Here is a 25,797-nt window from a genome sequence, read left to right as displayed (position 1 = left end):
TATTATGGCATTAAATAAAATTTTAAAAAAATCTGATGTGGACACCACATGACTTCTTTATACGCCTATTAAATTACATATACACATTTTTTGCTGCACTACATTTATACTAATTTCATTTGAAAGTGAGATACGGTCCTGCAATTCTTTAATGAAATGGAAAGTTATACAGTTGCTGAAACCGGAGAACGTGTAAACAAATTATGTTCAGAAGAATTATATCAAACCAAAGAGCGATTAAATGATTGGCAACAAAGAAAAAAATATATGAATTGGTGATCAATTCCGACTAGGGAGAATATTTTCCGACAATTTCAGTGGAGTAATGAACTAAAAGTTAAGACAATTTATTAAAGATCGGACATGTTGTTCATTGGACATGGGTTTATTTTTCAGTCACTCTGTTGTTAACTTTAATGTTGATAAAACTAAACAGAAATTCTAGAATAATTAAATAAAACTAGAAAATCCAAAAATAATATGATTCTAAATTATAATTTTCAATTAATATTAAATAATCCGATGTACTACATATACACATATGTAATAATGGCTATTAAATTACATACACCCATTTTCAAAAGTGTATAAAATTTTATTTCATTTATAATTTTTATTTTTTTTTATTGTTATTATTGAATTATGAGTTTTTGTAATTTTTTTTTTACATGACGGGTTTTTTTTTTGTCTTCAGTCATTTGACTGGTTTGATGCAGCTCTCCAAGATTCCCTATCTAGTGCTAGTCGTTTCATTTCAGTATACCCTCTACATCCTACATCCCTAACAATTTGTTTTACATATTCCAAACGTGGCCTGCCTACACAATTTTTCCCTTCCACCTGTCTTTCCAATATTAAAGCGACTATTCCAGGATGCCTTAGTATGTGGCATATAAGTCTGTCTCTTCTTTTAACTATATTTTTCCAAATGCTTCTTTCTTCATCTATTTGCCGCAATACCTCTTCATTTGTCACTTTATCCACCCGTCTGATTTTTAACATTCTCCTATAGCACCGCATTTCAAAAGCTTCTAATCTTTTCTTCTCAGATACTCCGATCGTCCAAGTTTCACTTCCATATAAAGCGACACTCAAAACACACACTTTCAAAAATCTTTTCCTGACATTTAAATTCATTTTTGATGTAAACAAATTATATTTCTTACTGAAGGCTCGTTTAGCTTGTGCTATTCGGCATTTTATATCGCTCCTGGTTCGTCCATCTTTAGTAATTCTACTTCCCAAATAACAAAATTCTTCTACCTCCGTAATCTTTTCTCCTCCTATTTTCACATTCACTGGTCCATATTTGTTATTTCTACTACATTTCATTACTTTTGTTTTGTTCTTGTTTATTTTCACGCGATAGTTCTTGCGTAGGACTTCATCTATGCCGTTCATTGTTTCTTCTATATCCTTTTTACTCTCGGCTAGAATTACTATATCATCAGCAAATCGTAGCATCTTTATCTTTTCACCTTGTACTGTTACTCCGAATCTAAATTGTTCTTTAACATCATTAACTGCTAGTTCCATGTAAAGATTAAAAAGTAACGGAGATAGGGAACATCCTTGTCGGACTCCCTTTCTTATTACGGCTTCTTTCTTATGTTCTTCAATTGTTACTGTTGCTGTTTGGTTCCTGTACATGTTAGCAATTGTTCTTCTATCTCTGTATTTGAAATCTATTTTTTTTTTAAATGCTGAACATTTATTCCAGTCTACGTTATCGAATGCCTTTTCTAGGTCTATAAACGCCAATTATGTTGGTTTGTTTTTCTTTAATCTTCCTTCTACTATTAATCTGAGGCCTAAAATTGCTCCCCTTGTCCCTATATTTTTCCTGAAACCAAATTGGTCTTCTCCTTACACTTCTTCCACTCTCCTCTCAATTCTTCTGTATAGAATTCTTGTTAAGATTTTTGATGCATGACTAGTTAAACTAATTGTTCTGTATTCTTCACATTTATCTGCCCCTGCTTTCTTTGGTATCATGACTATAACACTTTTTTTGAAGTCTGACGGAAATTCCCCTTTTTCATAAATATTACACACCAGTTTGTATAATCTATCAATCGCTTCCTCACCTGCACTGCACATCACGGGTTAATAATGTATTAATAAATCAATAAAATTAAATTTAAAAAAAAAGATTTCAAAAAATAAATTACAAAAAGAGATGAAATCTGATTTTTTTTTATGAAATGATTTTTTTGAAGATATGAAATTTTTTTATATTTGAGAACAGTTCTTTTATCATTCTATCCCCGTTACATCGGGGTGAGCTGTATTTCCATTTGATTTAAGGAAAGGATATGGTAAATCCTTAAAAATATTATTTATTCTTTATTAAACTAAAGATAAATAAATATGTAGTGTCGAAACGATCATGTATTCGTTGAAGAAAATCGTTTAATTTAGTCTACAAAATTATTTAATATGATTTTATTAGAAGTAGTCATACTAAACAAAATAATAAAGTATTATTTAATAGTAATTAGTATATTTTACCTTTGTAATGATTTAATATTACAAATTATAAGTAATGAAACTAAAAAGTGGAAAAAGTATAGCGAGTGATTCAAAAAGAACCTTACAACTTTTAAAGCATATAAAAATTTATTTAGATAACTTATTCGGTTACGGTCTCATTTCACAGCAAAACACATAATTGATTCGCGTATTTCATTCGTACCGAATTCGGCCACCAGTGTTAAAAATGAATACTACTTACTGGTGGGGAACGTGTTGCTGTGTTTTGTTTCTACGATTTGCAGTCAGCGTTCAACGTATTTTCGTAGGGAGTCTGCTAGTAGGCGTACAATTTACTCTTGGCAATAAACCTTCGTTGAGACAGGTAGTTCTGTTAAATATACAAAACTACTAGGACGTCCACGCCTTCCTGAAGCTGCTGTGAAACAACTCTGAAATAGCTTTACACGTAATCCGAAGAAATCAACTCGACGACGTGCCTCAAATGAGTCTGGCATTCCACAAACAACTACTTGGCGCGTATTACGGAAACGATTGCATTTGAAGCCGTGCAAACTATCTGCGGTTCATCGCATTACAGATATCGACAAAGTTGCTCGGCTGCAGTTCTGTGTGGAAGTGATTGAAGAATTGAAGACAACGATACATTTTTAGGCAATGTAACTTTTAGTGGTAAGTCAACGTTTCACATCAATGACGTGATGAACACCCATAATTGCCGAATATAAGGTAGCGAAACCCTCATAAAATGTTGCATCACATTCGTGATATCCCAAGGACAATGTTTCTTTTGTGCCCTAAGCAAACAGACTGTACGGCCTGTTTTTCTTTCAGGAGGCAACCTTAAATGGTATCGTTTTCTGGACATTCTTCAAAATGTTCTAATTCCTCTGTTAGACAATGATGATCAAGATGGACACCGTTATTATCAGCAAGACGTGGCACCACATCACTATCGCCAAGAAGTCCGAGATTTTCTTGGTACTCGATTCCCAGGTAGGTAGATGGGTTGTAAAGGTCCAAATGCATGGCCACCTCGCTCCGCAGATTTTTTCTTGCGGTGTTTCATTAAATATCAAGTCTATGTACCACCTTTGCCTGTTGAGCTGAGACTTCGAATTAACGCCGCAGCTGCAGAGGTAACGCCCAACCCAGCGGGTTGGTCTAGTGGTGAACGCGTCTTCCCAAATCAGTCGAGAGTTCCAGTGTTCAAGTTCTAGTAAAGGCAGTTACTTTTATACGGATTTGAGTACTAGGTCGTGGATACCGGTGTTTGGGTTTCAATTAACCGCACATCTCGGGATTGGTCAAACTGAGACTCTACAAGACTGCACTTCATTTACATTCATACATATCATCCTCTGAAGTAATACCTGAACGGTAATTCCCGGAGGCTAAACAGGAAAAGAAGAGAGGTAACGCCCAAGTTGGTGGATTAAGTCTGTAACAAACAACTTCAGATGGGATGTATGTCGCATTACAAATGGAAGCCATATTGAACCAAAGAGAATGTTGGGTGACAAACTTGATGTGTTTTTCTATGAAATGAGACCTCTACCGAATCTGTAAGTTATCTCAATCAATTTTTATATGCTTTTGAAGGTTTGATGTCATTTTTTAATTACCCGGTATTCCTACTAATGTAAATATTCATAATATTATATTATTTCGTAAATATTCAACGTTGTTAAACGTTTGTGTTAAAAAAAAATATTAGTACAATTTAAGAGTAAGCAAGACAAAGAGAAAAGTTTATAAAATCTATTTTAATTTAGACAAGATCATTTATACAACCTTCAATTAAGTAATCGAACTGTAGAAAATTACGAATAGAAATCATATTAAAAAATGAGTGCTGACCGATAAAATATTATAGCTGCTATCCTTCGAAATATCAATGAATTGTTTATTATCTTCGTTGGATCTATTTGCAGGATTCTAATTTTTTTTAATGTTTAGTTTCTTATTAAAGGTTTTTTTTAATGTAAAATTTCACCAAAGTTGAAAAATAATTTAAAAAAATAAAACGTTGAAAAATAATCTTAATGTGAACGGTTTGCTATACGTAAATATAAGAAATTAAAGTATATCGGCAATTTAAATATTGATCTTGAAGACTGACTAAAACAATTGTTGTGGATTAGGGAAAATCTTATTTTTGAGCGTTTTGTTTAGAAAATTTAATTTCTTTATTTTTAGGTACGGTGTATTTAGGTTATTGTAGTATAATACTGCAAGAAGTGGTGCTCTGACGCGATTACTATCGGGTTCTACTAATGCCATAAAGATATTGACAATATATCAGTTCTAAAAACATAAAAAGTGACTCGTATCGGTTATTTTCACGCATATTAATACTAATATGCGATATAATTTCGTGTACAATTATTTGTAAAAACAAATCCTTTTAGTTATAATATATGACGCGAATAGCTGAAAGCGCGTCATAAAGAAACTCCTACAGTATATGTAATTATATAATATTTATATATAATTATTGTACTCCTATAATATAAATCACGAAGAATGTAAAAAAATTTCAGATATTCTACTGGTGTAAATAAAGAATTAAGTTCATCTAAACGTAGGTTCGGAAACGCTTCGTTAGCGCGATTGTCGACTAGTGAAATATTTCTACCTGATTTCTGCGCCTTTGGTAAAATTAACCCAGATTGTAATTCTTGGGACCCAAAAATCTATAAAAACCAAAACTGTATTTTTAGTCGTTTTCGAGAAATCTGCAGTAAAAGACAAAATATTTCAGTCAAAAAATTCACTATTTTATGTTTGCCGTTAAATAACTTTTTTAATCGGGTAATAAAGACGTAACGTTTTAAATAAGACTTGTAGAGAATTTGATTCTGAGTAAAATTGTAGGAGTAAAGTCTACTGAAAATAAATACAAATTTAAGATTCACCGGGTTAGTCTAGTGGTGAAAGCGTCTTCGTAAATCAGCTGATTTCGAAGTCGAAAGTTGCAACGTTCAAATCCAAGTTAAGGCAGTTATTTTTATTCGGATTTGAAAACTAAATCGTAGATATCGGTGTTCTTTGGTGGTTCGTTGTGGTCAATTAACCACACATATAAGAAACGGTCGACCTGAGACTCTACAAGGCTGCACATCACTTACACTCATACATAACATCCTCTGAAGTAATAGTAATACCTGACGGTGATTTCCAGGAGGCTAAACGGGGGAAAAAACTTAAGAATTTCGAAGTTTATTATAAACAAAACGCATCAAAATCTGGAACATTTTAATTAGGTATTAAACGAAACCCACCGGGTCGGTCTAGTGGTGAACGCGTGTTCCGAAATCAGCTGATTTGGAAGTCGAGAGTTTTAGCGTGTAAGTCCTAGTAAAGTCAGTTATTTTTATACGAATTTGAGAATACTAGATTCTGTATACGGGTGTTCTTTGGTGGTTGGGTTTTAATTAACAACAGATCTCAGGAATGCTCGAACCGAGAATGTTCATTTCATTAACACTCATACATATCATCCTCATTAATCCTCTGAAGTATTATCTTAAAGGTAATTACCGGAGGCTAAACAGGAAAAAAAGAAAAGGAATTAAACGAAAAAGAATTTCAGTTACAGTTTGATTTAATTTTATTAATTTTACCGGAGGACAGGGCGATATCTTTCGCCGACTGACACTCGCGCTAACTAAGCGTTTCCGAACTTATGTTTATATGAACTTTCTTTTTTATTTTCACCGGTAGAACATGTCCTGAAAGTTTTTTACGTTCTTTTTACATCTCGCTACTATACAAAGAGACGTCTTTTGTTTGCTTCTAATAACCGCGAAAAAACTGCCGAACGAATTATTACGAAATTTTAACTGAGCTTTCTTATGACCCTCAGAAAGTTTACCACAGTTCAAACTCGTCTACTATCTCGCTACTAAGTAAATCGTAAATAAATAACTTAAAACTTCTTTTAGTTATAATGACATTATAACTAAATATCAATAGATATCGAGTGTCATTGACTATATCGATCATTGTCTATGTTAATATCGACTTTTTCAGGCAGTTATGTGGTTTACTAAATATAACGTCATTTGTATGAAATCTCAACGTACTGGTCTATCGGTAAACTCATCTTCGCAAAATCAGTTTTTTAATAGCTGATTTTCGAAGTCGAAGGCTCTTGAGGTGTCAGTCCTAGTAAAGGTAAGTTGCTTTTATAAGGATCTGAATACTAGACATTGGATACTGTTGTACTACTTTGGTGGTTGGGGTTCGGTTTACTACACATTTCAGGAATGGTCGGCCCGAGTGTACAAGATTACACGTTATATATATCGTTAGGTCATGGGAGGGGTCGCTTATCGTTTAGTAGTTGAACAGATTACAACGTACACATTAGGAATAATAATAAAAAAATAAAATCGTCTATAAAATATCAATTAACATTACTATCGTAATACACTCAAAAGAAATTTACTTTGCTAATAGAATTGAAGGGAATGACCACCATTTTACATATTTAACAACTGAAAAGTTGTTATTCATCCAACTTACTTAATTTATTTTATCCGGTAAGTTGTGAATAGGGATAAAAATGAGAGCAACAGCCTTCGGATAATAAACTAAAAAACTATTTCCAATTTTTGAACTTCTGTACGTATTTAGGTCGGGCAAAATCGCGACAGAGGATGCTAGTATCCATAAACCAATACTAATCATATTTTTTCCAAGTACACAGAGCTTGATCTCATCTCATTTTTACATATTTGTCAAATTAAATTAAAAATTCAGCCAATTGTCGTTTACGATGCCAACAAATATGTAAGAAAATTATTATTATTTTGTTTTAATTTTTAAATGTAATAAAAACAGCTTGCATTTCCACTAAATAATAACATTTATTTGCTTTTGTGTGTGCATATCTTTTGTTTTTGTTTTTTTTATATAGAATTTGATACTTCAGTTAATTCATATTTTCATTACGTATGTATTTGTTACATAATTATTTTAATTTTAATTTGACCCTTGTTCCATCCTCCCCAAAAGCGCTTCAGATAATGTTTAACAATAAAAAAAAAAAAAATACTGTGAACAATGGAGATAAATAATTAATATGGAGAATACAAAGGTTTTCAGGAGTGGGGTCGGTTAGCGACACATGAAAAATGGTTTTGGGGAAATGAGCAAATCGAGGCGGTCAATAGATACAAATACGTTACTTTCACTTCTTTGTTCTCATTTGGAGACTAGGAATAAATTTCGTTGTTGCGGACAACATTTTTGTGGTATGTTATTTATTCAATTTGCCTCGAATATTATGAGACTGGATCGGCTCTCTAGAGTGTAAAACTAGGCGCGGGGTTCGTGCTTCCGCGAACTCGGTTAACTAGTTCAGAGGATACCATATTTATTACTATGAGATGTAAAAGGTTGGTGAAAGACGACTCACATTAAAGCCCAGTAGGGCTACGAGCGGGGGGGGGTGACCGGAAGCGTCTTGGGCGGGTGTCTCCCCTAAGGGGTTGGGATTTTATCTTTTGGTATCAGTAGACAAATATGTTTTGAATATGGAGCGTTTTTTGGCTAACAATGAAAAACCGGTGAAAAGTAAACGGGAAGTTTTTGAAGCAACAAGGGCAGCGGTAACTTACGGGGAACAAGTTTGAGGTTATCCTAGATGAATTAGGGGTTTTGTTAAGGTTTTTTTTCTTCTTAAAAAGTAATTCTGTTTGTCGCAGTCCACTCCTAATTATGTTATATACTTGGAAACATAAAAGATTAATTTATTTCATTTTACTTTTAGTATGAATTATAAATATATTAAACTTAAAAGAAGATCCGTTGGCCGCGTAAACTCGCTATTAAAGTTATCGAATATAATATCAGATTGTATAGGGTGTGGTTAATGACGAAAATGTATGGCTGCGAGTTTAGCTTGGGTGTACAACCGAATGAATGGTGTGAATGACTGCACGAAGAAGGATTTAAAGGAGAAATGGATGGCGCGTGCGGAAAAGTCGTTACTTCACAATATTTACCGTCGTTTGGATCATGTACTTGAAGGTCGGGATTATTTTACTGGTAAATTTAACGGTGGCGAAATGTCGGTAATATTTAGGTAGTGCGGTGCACTTTGGAGATAAAATAAAAGTCCGGGTAGCGAGACGGGCATTGGCTATGCACATAATGCGACAGACTGGAGAAAGAAGACATATCACATTTTGTCGAAGGGTGCCCGGTATTAGCGTGTATAAGAAATTCTAAACTGGGCAATAATATCTTTAACAGAAGAACAGATAATTAAACTAGTTAATGGAAGGGATTGGAAAAGGCTGATAGGATCTATTAGGTGTGCTTGGTCTTACAGATGTAGTTTAGTTGCTGAATTTAATGCTTAAGAATCAAATATGGAGGTGTGTTATCCAGATGCTTCGATTTTAGGATGAAGTATATATCGCCAGTCCCGCTGCACTGAAACATTTAAGTTTATGTAAGTTTAAAAAGGCGATGTCATAAATAAACACATTAATAAAATGTATGTTCAGAAGAGTGGGTGCGGATTGATGGTTTAATTGTACGTGTTGTTTTTTTTTTGTCTGGTTTTAGTTTACTTTCATTTCCGTTAATGGTAGTAGTATTTGGTTTATTTCTGGGAATTATTTATTACTTTTCGCCTCTCATTTGATTATTATAAACTCGTGTTGTTTATAGTAAACTTTTTAAATATTAGAACTTGACTTGATAGACGACCAGTGGTCATGTCTATAAAATGTTGATGTATTCTTATTGTAATCTCCATTGTGAGATAAACATTTTGTTATTATTATTATTATTATTATTATTATTATTATAACTTTTATTTTAATAACTTAATGATGAAATAAAGTAGATATTTGTTAATTTGAATAATACGATTTCTCTTTGGAAAATCTCATTTCTCTTCTGGCTTACCGCATTTGATATGTGGTTACACTGAAAGTAGATCAGTTAATATCACGGTTCCAGAATTCTCATCTATCTGTTTTTTTATAGTTTTATTCATAATTTCTTAGACTTATGTTTCAATAGCTTGAGTATTTTTTCTCCCGTATTTGAATCGCTACATTACACTATTATTAACAAATTATTAAACGCTTACTTTTATTTTTTATAATTTTTAATTTATTTATAGATTATTTCGTATAATAAAATACTAAATACAAATATAAAATACTGTTTACAAATTATATTCTGTTAGAGAAAGCTATAATATCCATAAATTAAATTAATATTTATTTTAAGCTTTAAATTATTAAAGTCGAGTTTACAATTTATTTATTCGTTCGGTTCTACAACAGTAACATTTACCGTTGTAATAAATTTTCGTAGCGTGTGAAAAATGTCTTGGTTGACGGGAATTCAAATCCCGATGAAAAGTATAGAGATCTCTGCCGTGGAAATCGGTATTAGATTTTTAAAGGTATTTTACAGTTATTAAAAATATGAAAATCCTTATTAAAATATTTCAGTCGTTAAGGTGTAAGGACTGAAAGATGTAGGGAAAACACATTTAATTTGCCGGTAAGGTGGGTTTTCACTTTTTTAATAGTTTATTAACATATCGGCGGTAACCATTTTGACAAAATGTATTTTACAGTATTTTGTCCGATTATAGTAAACAACATTCTGTACGAAATGATATAAAAACATGTTCACAATTTTTCAAAAGTCCTCAGAATTTTGATTTCGAGAAGTTTGTATTTATAATATTATTTTTCATTTTAACAACGATTTGGTTTATAGAATTTTGATTAAACGAGTTCAGCGTTGCTTTTTAATTTGTTTTATTAATTTTATGACGGTTATGTAAATGTGTTTATTCTGATTAAGAGAGTTTATACAAATTAATGAACTACGCCATATTTATCTCGTATCTCCTTATTTGTGTGACCAGATGTACGTGTGGTATATGATACATTGTATGTTTATGTATACGCGCAAAGTAATTAAAATGTGCAAACAAAATGTCCTTGAAATTCATTAATAAGGAAAATCAATGTATTGCAAGGAATATATTATTTCTGTACAGAATTCAAACTTAGTTGTTTTTTTTTAAAGAGATAATCTTAAATAAATATTATATTGGAATGCAATATTGCAAATATTACACCTTATTAATCAAATATAATATTACTTAATTTCTATGAGGAAAGAACTTCAACAGTTGAATAAATTAGTCACACGCCACGTAATTCCGGAAGGACGAAACTATTGTTTTAGAATATCTTTCCTTTTTCTCGTTTTACTAGTTGCAGTATTTGAGCGTATATTTATTGCTAGTCAATACAGATGTTTTTATTAGAAATATATTTATCCTGATCCGAGTTAAAATGCTCCCGATGGAATGTAGATAGGATGGTAGGATGGATATTAATTAAATAAACCTTGAACAGTTCTGGATGGGATAGATCGTGAATGCCGGCGTTTTTTGGCGGTTGTGTTTCAATTAACCGTACATCTCAGGAGTGATCGAACTGAGACTGTACAAGACACTTCATTTACATTCGTAAATTTAAATTTTAAAAAAATATTTTTTTTATTCCTCTGTAGTATTATCTCATGGTGGTTTCAGAGGCTAAACAGAAAAAAAGGATGGGATTATTTATATTTTTTAATACTTATTCTCGGGTAGACCGATTCCTTCTTTCTTTCTCATCTGTTTCCTTATTCGTCCTCATTTTGAATCGTGTGGTTGTAGTATTTAGATCTGATCGTTCTTGATTCAAGCTGAGAATGCAGGACCTGTAGAGGTAGTATATTTTTTATGCCTATTTTTTGGTTGCCTGTAGATAGGTCTGGAGATATATTTTCTTGTCCAGGAGATGCACAATATCTCTAATCTTTGAAGTACCTAAATTTTATGCCTACTTAACCTGAATGCAAATACAAACATTACGTCTCTTTATAATTCTTTGTCGTTAATATTTTATTCATTTCCATTTCGAATTTTTAATTTGTAGTTTACTTAAAAGAATATAACACTTCTTTTTTTTTGTTTTTTAGTCATTAAAAATAAAAAATTACCGACTAAAAACATTCACCTGAAAAATATTTATTTCTGTTTCTTTATTATTTCTTCTACGTAAAAAAAAAGCCATAAACACGACTAATCTATATCTTATTTTTCTGCTTTTTTTTATTTATATTCTTAAAAAACGGATTATAATTTTAAGTTTGAAAAGTTGGTAACTGTGATGATAATGATGGTTGTTGTGAGACGCCGGTACACAGCATATACGTTTTCATACACTTATTGTAATCTAAGTGTGCAAAATCTATAGGAACTAGTATGTACGTATATAATACAGTATTGTATTGTGCAGCAGAGATGCATCGGATGGAAGGAAAGAGAAGACAATCGCATCTTCGGCGCACCCGTCTGGTTGCTCACCCGATTTAGAAAACCAGTTGTGTGAAGGTGCGGTTAGACGGCTGACCGAGAAGTGGAAAGGGAAAGGGTAGATGCAGATGGTATTATCGTCTTGTCTGATGGTTAATTCTCTCTCTTTCTAGCTATATCTCTCTTTCTCCATCTCGCGCGCGTCATTAGCGGCTGAGGTCAAGTTAATAATGAAAAGAAATAAATATATTCGGCACCAGTCAGTTTCTCCTTGATGGCCCTTTGTTAAAATAGAGACCTCCTGGCACGTTGAAAATGCACGTTTCTTTTATATAAACCCCGCGTTAATGAACTGTTTTTATATGTATCACCAGCTCATTATACTGTAAATCGGTTGAAAGAAAAAGTATTGTTTTTACTTTGGAAATTTTTTTTAGTGTTATCGTATATATATATATATGTTTGGCTAAAAATTTAAATGTTTTTATATTCTTGATATCGTCCATATTAAACCATTTTTCTTGAGGTTTATTATTATTATTATATCATTAGGCTATTTTTTTTAAAATTAAATTTTTGTTCCTGCGTTGTTCAAAATTTTTTTTCCAATGATTATAAAAAACTGGTTTCAAATTTGATTTGCTTTATCTTTTTGTCCGCGTATCAGGCACGATAAGCTATATTATTTAACGAAATTTTCAGGGTGATATTATTACAATTAATCAAATTTAAACCTATCTTATAATTTTTATATGGAGCCTGATCATTTCTTATTGAATTACATGGATTTCTATTAAACAGCGCAGGATCAATTTTTTTTTGTTAACCTCCGCGACCACCGTTAGGTATTGCTTCGGAGGATGTGATGAATGATTTGTAGCGTATGTGAAAATGCCATGCCTGACCGGCATTCGAACCCGGGACCTCCGGAGGAAAGGCCCAGACGCTACCATTCGCGCCTCGGAGGCAGGCAGGATCAGTTTATTACTAAAGAATAAGTTAACGAGTAAAAGATTAAAATCCACGGTATTTGATACGACGTCAGTAGGAAAACCGTTTTTTTTTTAGATTTTAAATTCAAACCTAAATTCTTCGGTTGGAAACTTTTTTTTGTATGATTTAAAACCTGAAAATCTATTCTAGCAAATATTTAGTGATAAACATAAAAGATAAAACAAATAAATTTTGTAGAAATTTAGTGAAAATAGTTTTGAAATTTCAAATCCTTATCGCAGGATGTACATACTCGGGACAAAAGAAACAACTTCCAACGGTCAAAAATGAAAATAGAAGTTTAAAATATACAGCTCTTTGTCGTTAATAAGAACGAAACGTGGAAAAGGTTGGTCAGAATAAAGAAAAGATTTTGATTTGTGTTATTACAGAAAAAAATTGATTTTTATCGAGGTTAAGTCAAAACCAAAACGAAGAGACTTTTTTAAATAAATCAGCAAAGAGAGAAATTTACAACAAAATCTTTTGATAAACCAGTTAATGGAGATATACAGATTAGAATGTATGAAACGGATAACGGAGGATGTCTTGCATGAATAATGTTGAGATTAAGAAATCCTATAAATATTCTTTATTTGACTTGGAGGAAATGGAAAAGATTATCAGACCAGTAGAACGACTCAAGATCTAAAATGAGTTTTTTGAAGGCTTTTTAAATTTCGGATAGAAATACCGATGATGAGCCGTGCGAAGATAGACTGTGGCAATCAAGCTTCAGCAAAATACGTAACTACTAAAAAAAATTAAAAAAATCAAATAAACAATACTGTAAACTTATGAAAGATCAATGATGATCTGACCAATTTTAGAAGGACGGCACTTATGTGTGGTTGGTGCATGTGTTGTAACTTGTACTGTAGTCGCACTTTAATTTAAACATAGTTCTTCTAACTGCAAACATTTTGAATGAAATATTTTTGTCTATTTTAAGAGTAAATAAGTTTTTCCCTGCAAAAGCACATCTTTTTGAAACAATTATGCAATACTTCGTAATGTATTCTAGGCTTGCGTAAAGCTATTGAATTGTTTTCAAACAGAAGGCTATGATTCTCAAAAATGGAAATTCTTTCCTTCACAACTCTTTTTGCTATCCGGTTGGTAACTGAAACGTTATGAAAATATTTCCGAACTGTTATAGTATTGTTAAAGACTATGATTATTACAAAAAGTGATCCTGTCTCTCTCTCTCTATATATATATATATATTTATATATATACACACATACACACACTCATTAATTAAAATTCTTTAAAAAAATGTTGGAATCGTAGATCTCATGTTGCTGTTTATAAATAATAATTATTTTTGTAATAATGTATACAATTATAATACATTTTAAATATAGTATATATTATTTGTAAGTATGATTAATGCTGATTTTTTTTTTTTTTTTTTGTTTCAGATTTACTTATTCTGTACGGATACAAATCAAATTAATATGTAAACGAGAAACGTGAAAAAAATTTGACGGTAATTATTACAAATTTTAATTACTCTTTAATATTTATTCAATTAAGAAACTCATTTTATTCATCAAAACTTCTTGGTTAGTTAATAGTTGAGATCCCAACCGATCAGTTATGTGGTGCTGTATTACCCTGGTTTAAGTATCAGGTAATGGTAACTATAGTTAACTTTAATTCTGATTGTAATGATTCAATTAATGGCAGTGTTGTCAGTATTTTTTAATTTTATTAACGAATAATCGAACCCAGGTCAAGATCGATCGAAGCTGACCTTATAATCATGGACAAGAGTATTTATCGTACAATCTTTCTTATTGGTGGATGTTAAGCTCCTTTACTTAACTGGTCTTTAATTTTCAGTTATGGGTTGCTCCTTCGGGAGCAGTTTCCTGTATACAGTTCCTAGACCTTGGATCATATTATTTCTTCATAAGACCGTTAGGTGTTATTCTATGAAAATTTTGTGTTTGACAAAATAAATTGAATGTTATATTCCAAATAAAATGTATGTTATACAGTTAGAATATTGTATTACCTCTATCGCTCAATTCTATCATCACTTTTCTCATTTTTTTTTTTTTTTTTATTGATGCAAATTACTCTTTAACACTTCTTAATCTCACCTTTATTAAACGTTTACGACTCAAGTTTTCATACTTATTAAACCTCCGACCCGGTAATTATATAATTTTACGCTAAACACTTAATTTTACTTTTCTGTCTAGCGTTATAGCAGAGCTATAGATATATATATGGGAAAGTATTGTAATCGGTATAATTTGGTCATATGCAGTTTTCACCGGATCTTGATGTTTTAACACCTAAGGAACCCAAAAAAACCGGATGGAAATTTTCCAGATGTTCATAAGTACGTGTGCTCGGTATCGCACTCCTTATATATCCAGAACTGCTGGACCGATTTTAACCAAACTTGGTCATATTACTTCTATATATTATATATATAGAATATTATATAATATATATTCTATATATTGATGCCATTAAATTTTTAACTCTAAAGGTCAAGCGGGTGAGGCGTTCAGCAAGATCATCATCTCCAGATTTCACCCACTCAACCCACCGGGTTGGTCTAGTGGTGAACGCGTGTTCCCAAATCAGCTGATTTGGAAGCCGAGAGTTCCAGCGTTCAAGTCCTAGTAAAGCCAGTTATTTTTACACGGATTTGAATGCTAGATCGTGGATACCGGTGTTCTTTGGTGGTTGGGTTTCAATTAACCACACATCTCAGGATTGGTCGAACTGAGAATGTACAAGACTACACTTCATTTACACTCATACATTTCATCTCCTCATTCATCCTCTGAAGTATTATCTAAACGGTAGTTACCGGAGGCTAAACAGGAAAAAGAAGAAGATTTCACCCACTCAAGCTCTTATTTTTCTTAAGCACACTTGTTAATAATTAAAAAATAATAATATTTGCAAAAATCTTTTTTTGCAAAATCGCACCCTCGCTCCAAAAAATTTTCTAAATAAATTATTGGCTAAGTGGGTATACTGCGTCAATAGCACCTCTCACCACAAAGAGCGCTAGTGTAGCATTGACATACGACTGCTGTAGTCGTCATCTATGTTGTGATGTCACTGTTGGGCGGTAGAATTAAATAAATTAATATTTAAGTGCAATAAAGTATTTAAAGTGGCTAGAAGTACCGCCACAACAACGCTAACAAAAAACGTTATGCGTGCACGCTTTTGTTAGAATCATTGAATTAAATAAACAAAAAGTATTATATTTAAATAAAATGTTAAATATTTTGAATTAAATTCTTTGTGTAAGCCGTGCCTCAGAAAAAAGCCGCGTAACGAAAAAGTCCTACAACTGTGTTGTCAGTTTTTTTTAATCTTAGTCCACTTATCTTAATCCTTTTATATTAGTCCATTGTTAAAAAATTATGCGCAACTTTTTTTTTTTTTTTATTAATTTTAGAGCGAATTTCCTTATCTTTTAGTAAACCTCTATCAACAAATAATTTTATTTTTGTGCAAGTTTACATGATACTACTGTTACCAATGTTTTAACCTTTGTTAACTATATCTTAACTTCATTTTTTTTTTTTATAAAAGGTCTGTTTTTTAAACGATTTACGAGCATGAAATTTATTATTTGATTTTATGTTGCTTTTTTTTACGGATATTATTGATCAATTGAAAACAATACTCGATGGATAATAATTTTTAATTTAATATATTTATGTTGATACAGGGTCATTTAATACGTAAGGATTTTAAATTCTTTAATTATTGGACTCTTTCCCAGTTTTCTATGATGTAATAATGCAGTAACATAAATAATGAGAAATGATTTATAATTAACCATATTTACTCAAAGTGCTAGTTATATTTTCTCGTCTTCTTTTTCTTATAATCCAACAGTACAACTAACTATTCACCGAGTAAACAATTTTTTTTGTAAGTTATTCTGAAAATTTCTAAAGAGCTTGTGCAACTTTCTTGATTCGGAGCTTGTACTTTGCTATCTCATATTCATGTAATGACTGTATCTGTACGGTTTTAATAATCTGTTCATCACCTGTTAATTATGACCGGTATCCGGATACAATTTCGAGAAGCCGTTCAGCATTATATAAAAATATAAACTTTTCCTTCGGGCCTAGAGCTTATTAAGGTCGTTTAAGAGAAGACAAGCGCTTAACCATTTCTACCACCCGGACGCGCTCAAGTAGTCAACATTTGAGAATGTTTGTGTACATTTCTGGTAATTACGACGTAATTTTTAAACTTGAAAACTATTAATATTTTTAAAATTGCATTTTTATTTACGATTACTGGACCGTGACAAGAATTAGTTATAAAGTCTAGCAGCACAGTGTACAGGTGGCCTTGGTCAAGAATTATGGGATATTGGCCGGTTCTATTTACCAAGAGGTATATGTTTCACTATAAATAATGGTTTTTATTGAAGTAATTAGTATTTTCTTTATAGCATCTTCTGACTAACAACCATTTAGTCAGCCAAGTTCACGGTCGTATAGATCAAATATAATCTCATGCAATCAATAACCGACAATAATAAGCATTATACCTTTTGTTTTAAATAATTAATTAACCTGCGATACGGTCTACCAGATTTTCATGCAATGCTTTTTTTAATGTTTGCTTACTAAAATTATGTAGTAGGTTTCCAAATTAATATCTTCTTAAGGATTTCTTCCTTTTTTAAGATCGTGAGGGTTTTTTCTCTTCTCTATACTCCTTTTTCTTTCTGTTAGTAGTAAATAAATGTTTAATGGAGTTTTAATTTTCAAGAATTTTTTTCATAAAATTTCTTTGCCGAGTTAAAATTTATAACATCGAAAATTAAAACTAAAAAATGTATAAAACATTTAACAAAGATTTAGAAAATATGTTTTCTTGATGAAAAATTTTCGTCTTTTTATATACAATTATTATTTCTTTGTTCTGAATTAAGTATAATATTTAAATAATTCATGAAGAGTAGGGCGGGATAAGCTCCTCTATAAATATTTAGTTATTAAAATTAAAGACCGTGAAAGTTGATAAATAATATGCTACACCTAACCTAGGAAAATAAAGTCGATTTTTCCGAAAGATTGTGAGAGAGTTAGGCGTCTACTGCCTTGACCTCTGCTACGAGTGATTTATTTTTAATATCTACTCATAATGACTTTTTATCACAAGAAATTTACGTAATGTGTAACTGTAAATTTTTATTGATTTAACTAGATAAACTATTTATTTTAAAAATAGTTTTTTTGTTAATTGCAATTGTATAGCTACCGAAAAGAAGTCGTTGATTCCATCCATAGCCAGGGGCTTCTCTGGCTGTAAAAGATAAAAAGATAATTCCTTTCTTGGATGTCAAGGATAATTCTTTAGGTCTCGATTTCTTCCGCGCAAAAAAACTAGAGTGTCAGACCTTCACCAACAACGGGAAGTATGAGATCAAGAATAAGGAAAAGCGATCGGTGGCGGTGAGAAAGAACGATTTGCCCTTCATGGTAGATCAGGATAGTTAACCGCGTTAACGCGTATTTCAGCGTTATAATTTCATCGTGCAAGTTACATTATGCCGGCCTCCGTTGCGCGAGTGGTAGCGTCACGGCCTTTCATCTGGAGGTCTCGGGTTCGAATCTCGGTTAGGCATGACATTTTCATACACGCTACAAATCATTCATCTCATCCTCTGAAGCATGCCTAACGGTAGACCTGGAGGTTAAAAAAAAAAGTTTCATTATAATCTATATATTCAATTAACACATATATTTATAATTTGTTTTTATAAGAATAATCAACTCTTTCTCTTTGTTTTATACGAAACAATGATATAACAAAAAAAAAGTACGATAAACTGTTATTGTAATAAACTGGAAAACATGAAACCAATCAGAAACAATTTATAAAAATTTTATCTAAAACTGACCATTTCAATTTTGTAAACAGCTGTTATCAGTTGGCGCTGAGGAAATAATTAATAGAAAAAAAATAAATGTGTATAAATAAAAATGGAAATGTTCGTTTGTTCAAAATCTTAAATTTCCGAAAGTTCACCGATTACTTTAAAATTATGACACAACGTTGCATTCGAATGCGCGCGTGTTTTTATATACCTATTATTTATATACCTAAGATGCCACACCTGGGACAGGTATAAACATGTTTTTATTTTTTTTAAAAACAGCTCTATCTGTTGGACGTAAAAACAACATACGCTCTACTAAATATTTTACGATTCCACTTCAGTGTTTCCGATATGCCTGTCCGCTACAGACTAAAAAACTACTGGACCGATTACTCGCGGGAAAAAAGGGAAAAATCAGAAGAGGTAAAAGGAAAGAAGGGGAAAATGGAAAAAAGTAAAAAAGAAATGGAAAGGGGAAAGGAGAAAAAATAAAAAGGAAAGAGGAAGGTGAAAAGATAACTGGTGGAAGGAAAGGGAAAGTGGGAGGGATAGGAGGTAACGGGGGAACGGGAATATGGTAAAAATGAAAATGGGAAAAAGGAAACGGAAAGGGGGAAAGGTTAAATTTTGTGAAGTTCCGTAATGTTCATTTTGTAAATGTTTTATCAAACTTTCAATTGTGTTCATTTAATCTATATATACACTCAAATCTAGCAATAGCGAAGCATTGCCGGGAGTGCTAGTAAATAAATATTGATAAATAATATTTACGAAACGTTATAAACTTCTAACGGTATTTGTAATTTTTTTATGTATATAAATATGCAGTCCCTGTCGAAAGCATAAAATTAGTGTAGGATGTAAAATTATTCCCAACAATATACAGAGAAAAATCCAAATTTTACTTATTTAGAAAAATATTGTTCTTGGTTCTGTATTGTAATTCTGTATTGGTTCTGTAATAATCAAAATTATTAAGTTTTTTATGGGGTACATATAAAAAAAATTTCAATATTCTACAGTTTGATTGATTATTAAATAAATAATTTACGCAAATTATTTTCTATCTCGTTGATATAAATATAGTAGTAGAGTATAATATATTGACTTTAAGATCAGAGTCTCTGTAGGTATTTCTTGTTTTGTTTTTCTAGATCTGTACTTTTTTTATTTTTAACCTATCTATCTTCGCAGTTAATCTTTACGGTTGAGAAATCACGTAGGCCATGAGAACTTGAATGTACTGAATGAAAATTACAATATTAGTACTAAGGAATATGCAGTAGAAAAACCAGGTATCATGTTGTCTCAATTCTTAATCTCTTTCCTCTTTTGTTGTTTTTTTAAATTATCTTAATTTTATTTTTATTTATTGCTATCTTTGATTGTAAAATTGTAAATAGTTTATTTCAAAAAAGCTTTTTATAAAACTTAGGTAAATCTATTTTCCATATAATTATTATTGTTTTAAATACGATAATGTTAGTGTGTACGCGACGTTAAATAATAACTGTTAGCCTTTAAACGTTACAATTAAGCAATTAATAAAATTCAGCAAAATGCAATGAAGAATTTGAAAATTATATTTTACTCTAAATACGAGTAAACTTCTCGTAGCCCTTTCAGCGACATCCTTGTTTCAAACTTATTTTAGATTATTGTTTGAAATTTTTTGTGTAGTATTTCTATTGAAATCACTTCAACATTCTATTTCGTATTTGCCATCGTTTATTTATACTAATTAGCAAATTTTTTTTTTTTTTTTTATGTGATTATTTCAGTAATATTAAAAAAAAGATAGACATTTTTAGGATTTCTCTTTAATTTTTCGAAAACCATTAAATCTTACTTTAATCAAATATCATCTTCTGTGGGGATATCTGACTGATTGATTTTTAATTCAGTTGCATATCCTTCAAGCTATAAATTTCTAGTGGTTGAATAAACTTTTGAGGAAACCTTAGCTACTCTTAAGTGGATTTTTCGTACCTGGAGAAAAGCAATCGGTTACAAATTAAATAATTGAACTGATCAATGAAAAATTATGATTTGTTTGCGTTGACTCCATTTTAAGTAAAGACACAACTATTTCCTGAGAAGAATTATTGATGAAATGTATTTCTATCGCCTGAAGGAAGAGTTAAAGAATATTCCTGCGGGCAGAATTATTTTTCTCGTTTAACGATTCGTCTACGGGTAGATCGTCCCCCAATTTTTCTCTTAATATTTATTCCTTACTCGATAAATTTTTTTGTATTTGGCTCAACATTCCATGAATTCACGGTAAGAAGTGAATGGGACTTTAGATTTACTGCCTCCTTCGCATTTATTTTTTTGGTAGGATTGGCTTAAATTTCTGAGACCATTGTTTTATTTCAGGAAGTTAAATAGAAGTCGGAACTGAGGTATTTTTTATATATGTATATATATTTAAAGCTGGTTCTTCAAACTTATCCGTATTTATATAAGCCAAAATACGTTCGATTAATATTTTACCTGTTCAAAATATCTGCTATTTTAAAATTCATTCCCAGTAAAACCAAAATCTGTCGAAGCATTTTATTGTATTTTCTCACATTTTAATAATTTTGCATTTGACCTCAATGTTGTACTTGTCGATGATAATTTACCTCAGTTTTAAAATCCAGTACTTAAGTTTTCTTTAGATTTAAGAGATAAATACATCTGTTTTTTAAAATGTAAAGTAGCAACTGGAATGCATAAGCGTCGCTACTACACTACCCACACAGCGTTTGGGGTGTAATCTGTAAGAGAATAAACCTGCAGTCAATTGTTAACATTTTAAGGAAATTAAACAACTGGTAATATTTCGATTTTATATCATTTTCCTTTTATTCTCAAATATCATAATAATAAAAAGAATTAGCTGTTATTACACAATAAATACATTGGATGAAATGTAATTTAAAATTACATTTTCCAATAATTATTTTTAATTATATATTTTTTTTAAATTTATTTACCAAAATACATTAATTAATGAAAAAGACTTATTACAAGAAACAACATTTTTGACATCATAGTTACATTACTTACTGTAAAAATGTTTCACATTTAATTTGATATCACGGGTTAATCATTATTAATAAATAAATACATTTAAATTAAAAAAAAAAAAAGTTAAAAAAGAGATGAAGTCTGATTTGAACCGATATGCTTTCCCTTGCAAGATCAAAATATTTCATTAATTAAAATTTTATTTGGCTGTAACTCTGGAACCAATGAAAATAAGTACCAGTATCGTTGAAAAGCTCTCAATGAGGGCTTATTACTTCAGATAAAAAATTCCAAAATTCAAATTTGTTTGGATTTTAGGCTTTTATATTTTTCAGGCCCGATTTCATATAAATCTACCCCTTAATTTGGGTCACAAGAATTACAATCTGGCTTAATGTTACCAGAGGCGAAGAAATAAAAAGCAAATTCTTTCGCCAGCCGATACTCGCTAACGAAGCGTTTCCAGACGTATGTTTATATGAATTTTTCTTTACTCTTTTTTTACCAGTAGAACACATCCTGAACGTTTGTATAATTCTTTCTGAATCACTGGCTAAATCATCTGTAATTTATTCCTTTATTTAATCCCGTTTCTAATCTTAGTTATTTTTACAGATTAAAATAAAATTTTATCTTAGTTTGAGAATACAGATTTACAGTGATTTAAATTTAATTATTGTTTAAATACCAATAAGATTATTGTGAAACGAAATTTACCAAGTAAATATTTATTTCTCTGTTTAATTCTTTTTTAAGTAATATATTTAATTACACAATAAATAATTTGTTGTTACTGTCACGTTAAAATTTATTTTCTTTTATTTATTATTATTGTTGACGGTAATTTATTTAATAAAAGACTAGTTTAGTGAATTAATCCAACTTCATTCTAATCGTATATTTATTATCTAATAATAAATAAACCGTGTCTGTTTTACTGTTATTTTTGTGTTGTGTGTGCGCGCGGTCGTGCTTGTTTACACGGATGCATATATAACATATTTCGCAAATAATCACAGATGTAAATTAATAGATTTTAGCAGCGATGAAAAAACATGAATTCTTGTTGTAAGCAGGTATTACTTTTATAATGCAGTGACGGTGTGTTTGAATATTTTGACTGTTCCCCATTTCTAATTACAACAAAAATAAATTATGTTTATATTTTTATCTACATGTACATTACGAATTTATTTGATATCATCTCAAAATGTGAACGTTGTGAATATTTCCAACGTAATATTCTTAACGAATAAGACTAGAAAAAAAACACACGCAACATAATTTGTTGTAGTAAATTATTTAAACGTAGTACTGTTTAACAGCTTTTACAGAAAATTAAAATTCTTTAATCGTCTTCGTTATACACCTACATATACAGGAACTTTTAAACAATTACCGTAATTTCAGTTTTACAACAGTGTCATGATCATTAAAATTAATTTCATTTCCCTACAGCTTACCCCCATGTATCCTGTTAATTATCATAATACACCCGGTACGTTTTGTAACATAACTTTGATTAGATATCCAGGAAATGCTCTTTCGAAATCAGAATCTTTATTATGCATTCATTTAAAAGTCTTTTTCGATTACTGATAGCCCTCCAGGCTGGTCTAGTGGTTAATTCGTCGTCGCAAATCAGCTGATTTTGAAGTCGAGAGTTCTAAGGTTAAAATCCTGGTAAAGATAGTTATTTTTACACGGATTTGAATACTAGATCGTAGATACCGGTGTTTTTTGGTGGTTGGGTTTCAATTAACCACACTTCTCAGGAATGGTCTGCCTAAGACTGTACAAGACTGCGCTTCATTCACATTCATACTCTGAAGTAATACCTTACGGTGGTTCTGGAAGCTAAAAAAAGAAAAGTAATTCATTGCTGATAATGATAGTGGAAATGGTAGGGTTGATTTAGGAAATCAATAAAAATTATTTTTTTACGAATACCAGAGTGCGAAACCAACCCCCTTTTTTTATTTGTTATTAAATACCCCAGGAGCAACCGGCATCCGCCTTTCGGCATTACCTCAATGGCTCCCGAGTGTCGTGACAGCAGATTACCGCACCCTGTTACAGTTCCTACCGGAGCCGCTCATCAGGGTCTCCCCTGGATCACTGGAACCTTCCGACACCCTCTCTGGGTAGCCGAAATGCCCCTCTTCAGGAGAGCTACTCTTCCCGGCCATAGCATACAAGGATCCGGACATGCGTTACACATGCCTCACGCCCTCACATTCCTCGAGGGTCCTCCATGTTATCATCAGAAGCACCCCTACTCCTCCACTCGTGCTTGTGGGTGAGCAAGGTGTGCTTGGCAAGGGGAAGACGATCCTTTATTCCCAGGTTTTTCATACACAAAACTTATTGTGTTTCTCAGATATTGGTTCTGTGTATTTAATAAAGGCAATACTTATCCAGCTAAATCAAGAATATAAAAGCATCGTAAAAAGTTCCGCTTCCCTTAAACCTTGTAAACATCTCACTTCTGTGCCTGTACAACCTCCATATAATAGTATGATTTACAGTTATCAGCTTTGATATGGATATTGCCCGTTCATCTTTTTTTGGGGATCTGGTTGAACGATTTATAATTTGGTTTCATACTTTAATGATCATTAATTATGATGGGAACGGACAAAGATTTTAATGAAGAAACTAGGAGTCGGTTGTCAGGCTATTCTTTATTATTTAAAAGAAATCTGTTGCAGCATTCATTGATCAGTAATATGTTGTTTTATTTTTTTGGTTGAGATAACTCAGTCTCCTGGATTGTGGACAATAGATATCTAATTCCTAAGAGAGAATTTGAAGCACTCCTTTGGATGGGGTTTTTAGTTTCATTCGCTGTCCCTCTATAGGTACTTCGTCATTTTTTTCATTATTCGCCGGTTTCCTGATTTCTTCCTTGTTGGTGTTCAGTATGTTTTAATAAAATGATTAATACATCCACGGTAAGGTTGTCACTTGAACTTATGTCTTGTTGCTTTCATGCTATATATTTTTTTGACGTGATATCTATTTCTGAAACTGTTCGGGAAAGATAGTCGTACTACCTTAGCATTAGGCTTAGGTACTTATCGAACAAAAACAATCCTTCTAATTTGTCATAATACATATTACTCGTTCCTTACGAACAGATCTGGAAGTATCGACAATCATGTGTCGATTTTCATAGCTTATCAGATATAGGTGAAATTTAATTAGCGATTTTTCACGAAATATCAACGATCGAAGACAATTTCACTTGTCTTTTATAATTTATTTTCGTAATCCTTTAGTTTATTTTTATATACTTATGCTATAAATGGAGGTGAGATGGGTAGTAATTCGCAATTGTGATGGCGGTTAAGTTTGTAATCAACTAAAATAATAGTTTCTACGGAAATAAGAATTTTTTAAATGTCATTTCCACCATGTCAGTATGGTATTTAATTTTTTTTTAACGTAAGATTATATCGATTAGTGCCTGAATCCAAATATAGAGATACGTAAAAAGATTATTTAAATGAATTGGAAGACAAATTACAGTAAGTTTAATCCTAATTACCATTTCGGTATTTAAGAAATATCATCGGTAGATATTACGGAAACATTATAAATAAAATAATAATAGATTAGGGAAAAAATTTCAGAATTTTAACTTACCATCGAACGGTACGAAACAGTTTCAAACGTCACTTGTCACTTCAGGAAGTCGCTATAAAAGTAAAAATTTAGTTTTAAACCTGTCAATTTAATCTGTCCATCACTACTTGAACGTAAAAATTACGAAAGATAAGTCATCTTAATCCAATCAAATAGATATCCACGCCATGAACAAAATTTAAGTATCTGTTTTATATTATTATTGAAAATTTTCAAAAACGGATATTTATTAAATCTAAAATTCATAAAACATATTATTAGTCTCCTATTGTTATACAGTAATGAAGTTTCTACTTCACTGTCGATAAAGTAAGTTTTCCAAGTTTCTAATTCTGTTTATTACTACATTTTTTAAACGATCGTTCTTAATTAATTACTTTTTGTTGGTTTCAACTGA

The 25,797-nt window shown here is 31.4% G+C and overlaps 1 protein-coding gene across 1 annotated transcript in view; it reads left to right on the top strand.

The window, feature by feature from the left end:
• LOC142329461 (N-acetylgalactosamine kinase-like) overlaps window positions 1–25,797 on the top strand; it is a 241,443-nt gene that overhangs the window by 176,691 nt on the left and 38,955 nt on the right. Inside the window, exon 9 of the transcript XR_012757514.1 lies at window positions 14,266–14,333. The gene's annotated coding sequence lies outside the window, so the exon portion shown is untranslated. The remainder of the gene's footprint in view (window positions 1–14,265; window positions 14,334–25,797) is intronic.

This window comes from Lycorma delicatula, chromosome 8 (assembly GCF_047948215.1).
Source record: "Lycorma delicatula isolate Av1 chromosome 8, ASM4794821v1, whole genome shotgun sequence".
Taxonomy (NCBI): domain Eukaryota; kingdom Metazoa; phylum Arthropoda; class Insecta; order Hemiptera; family Fulgoridae; genus Lycorma; species Lycorma delicatula.
Note: the sequence above shows the minus strand (reverse complement) of the source record. Positions and strands in the feature narration are given on the sequence as shown.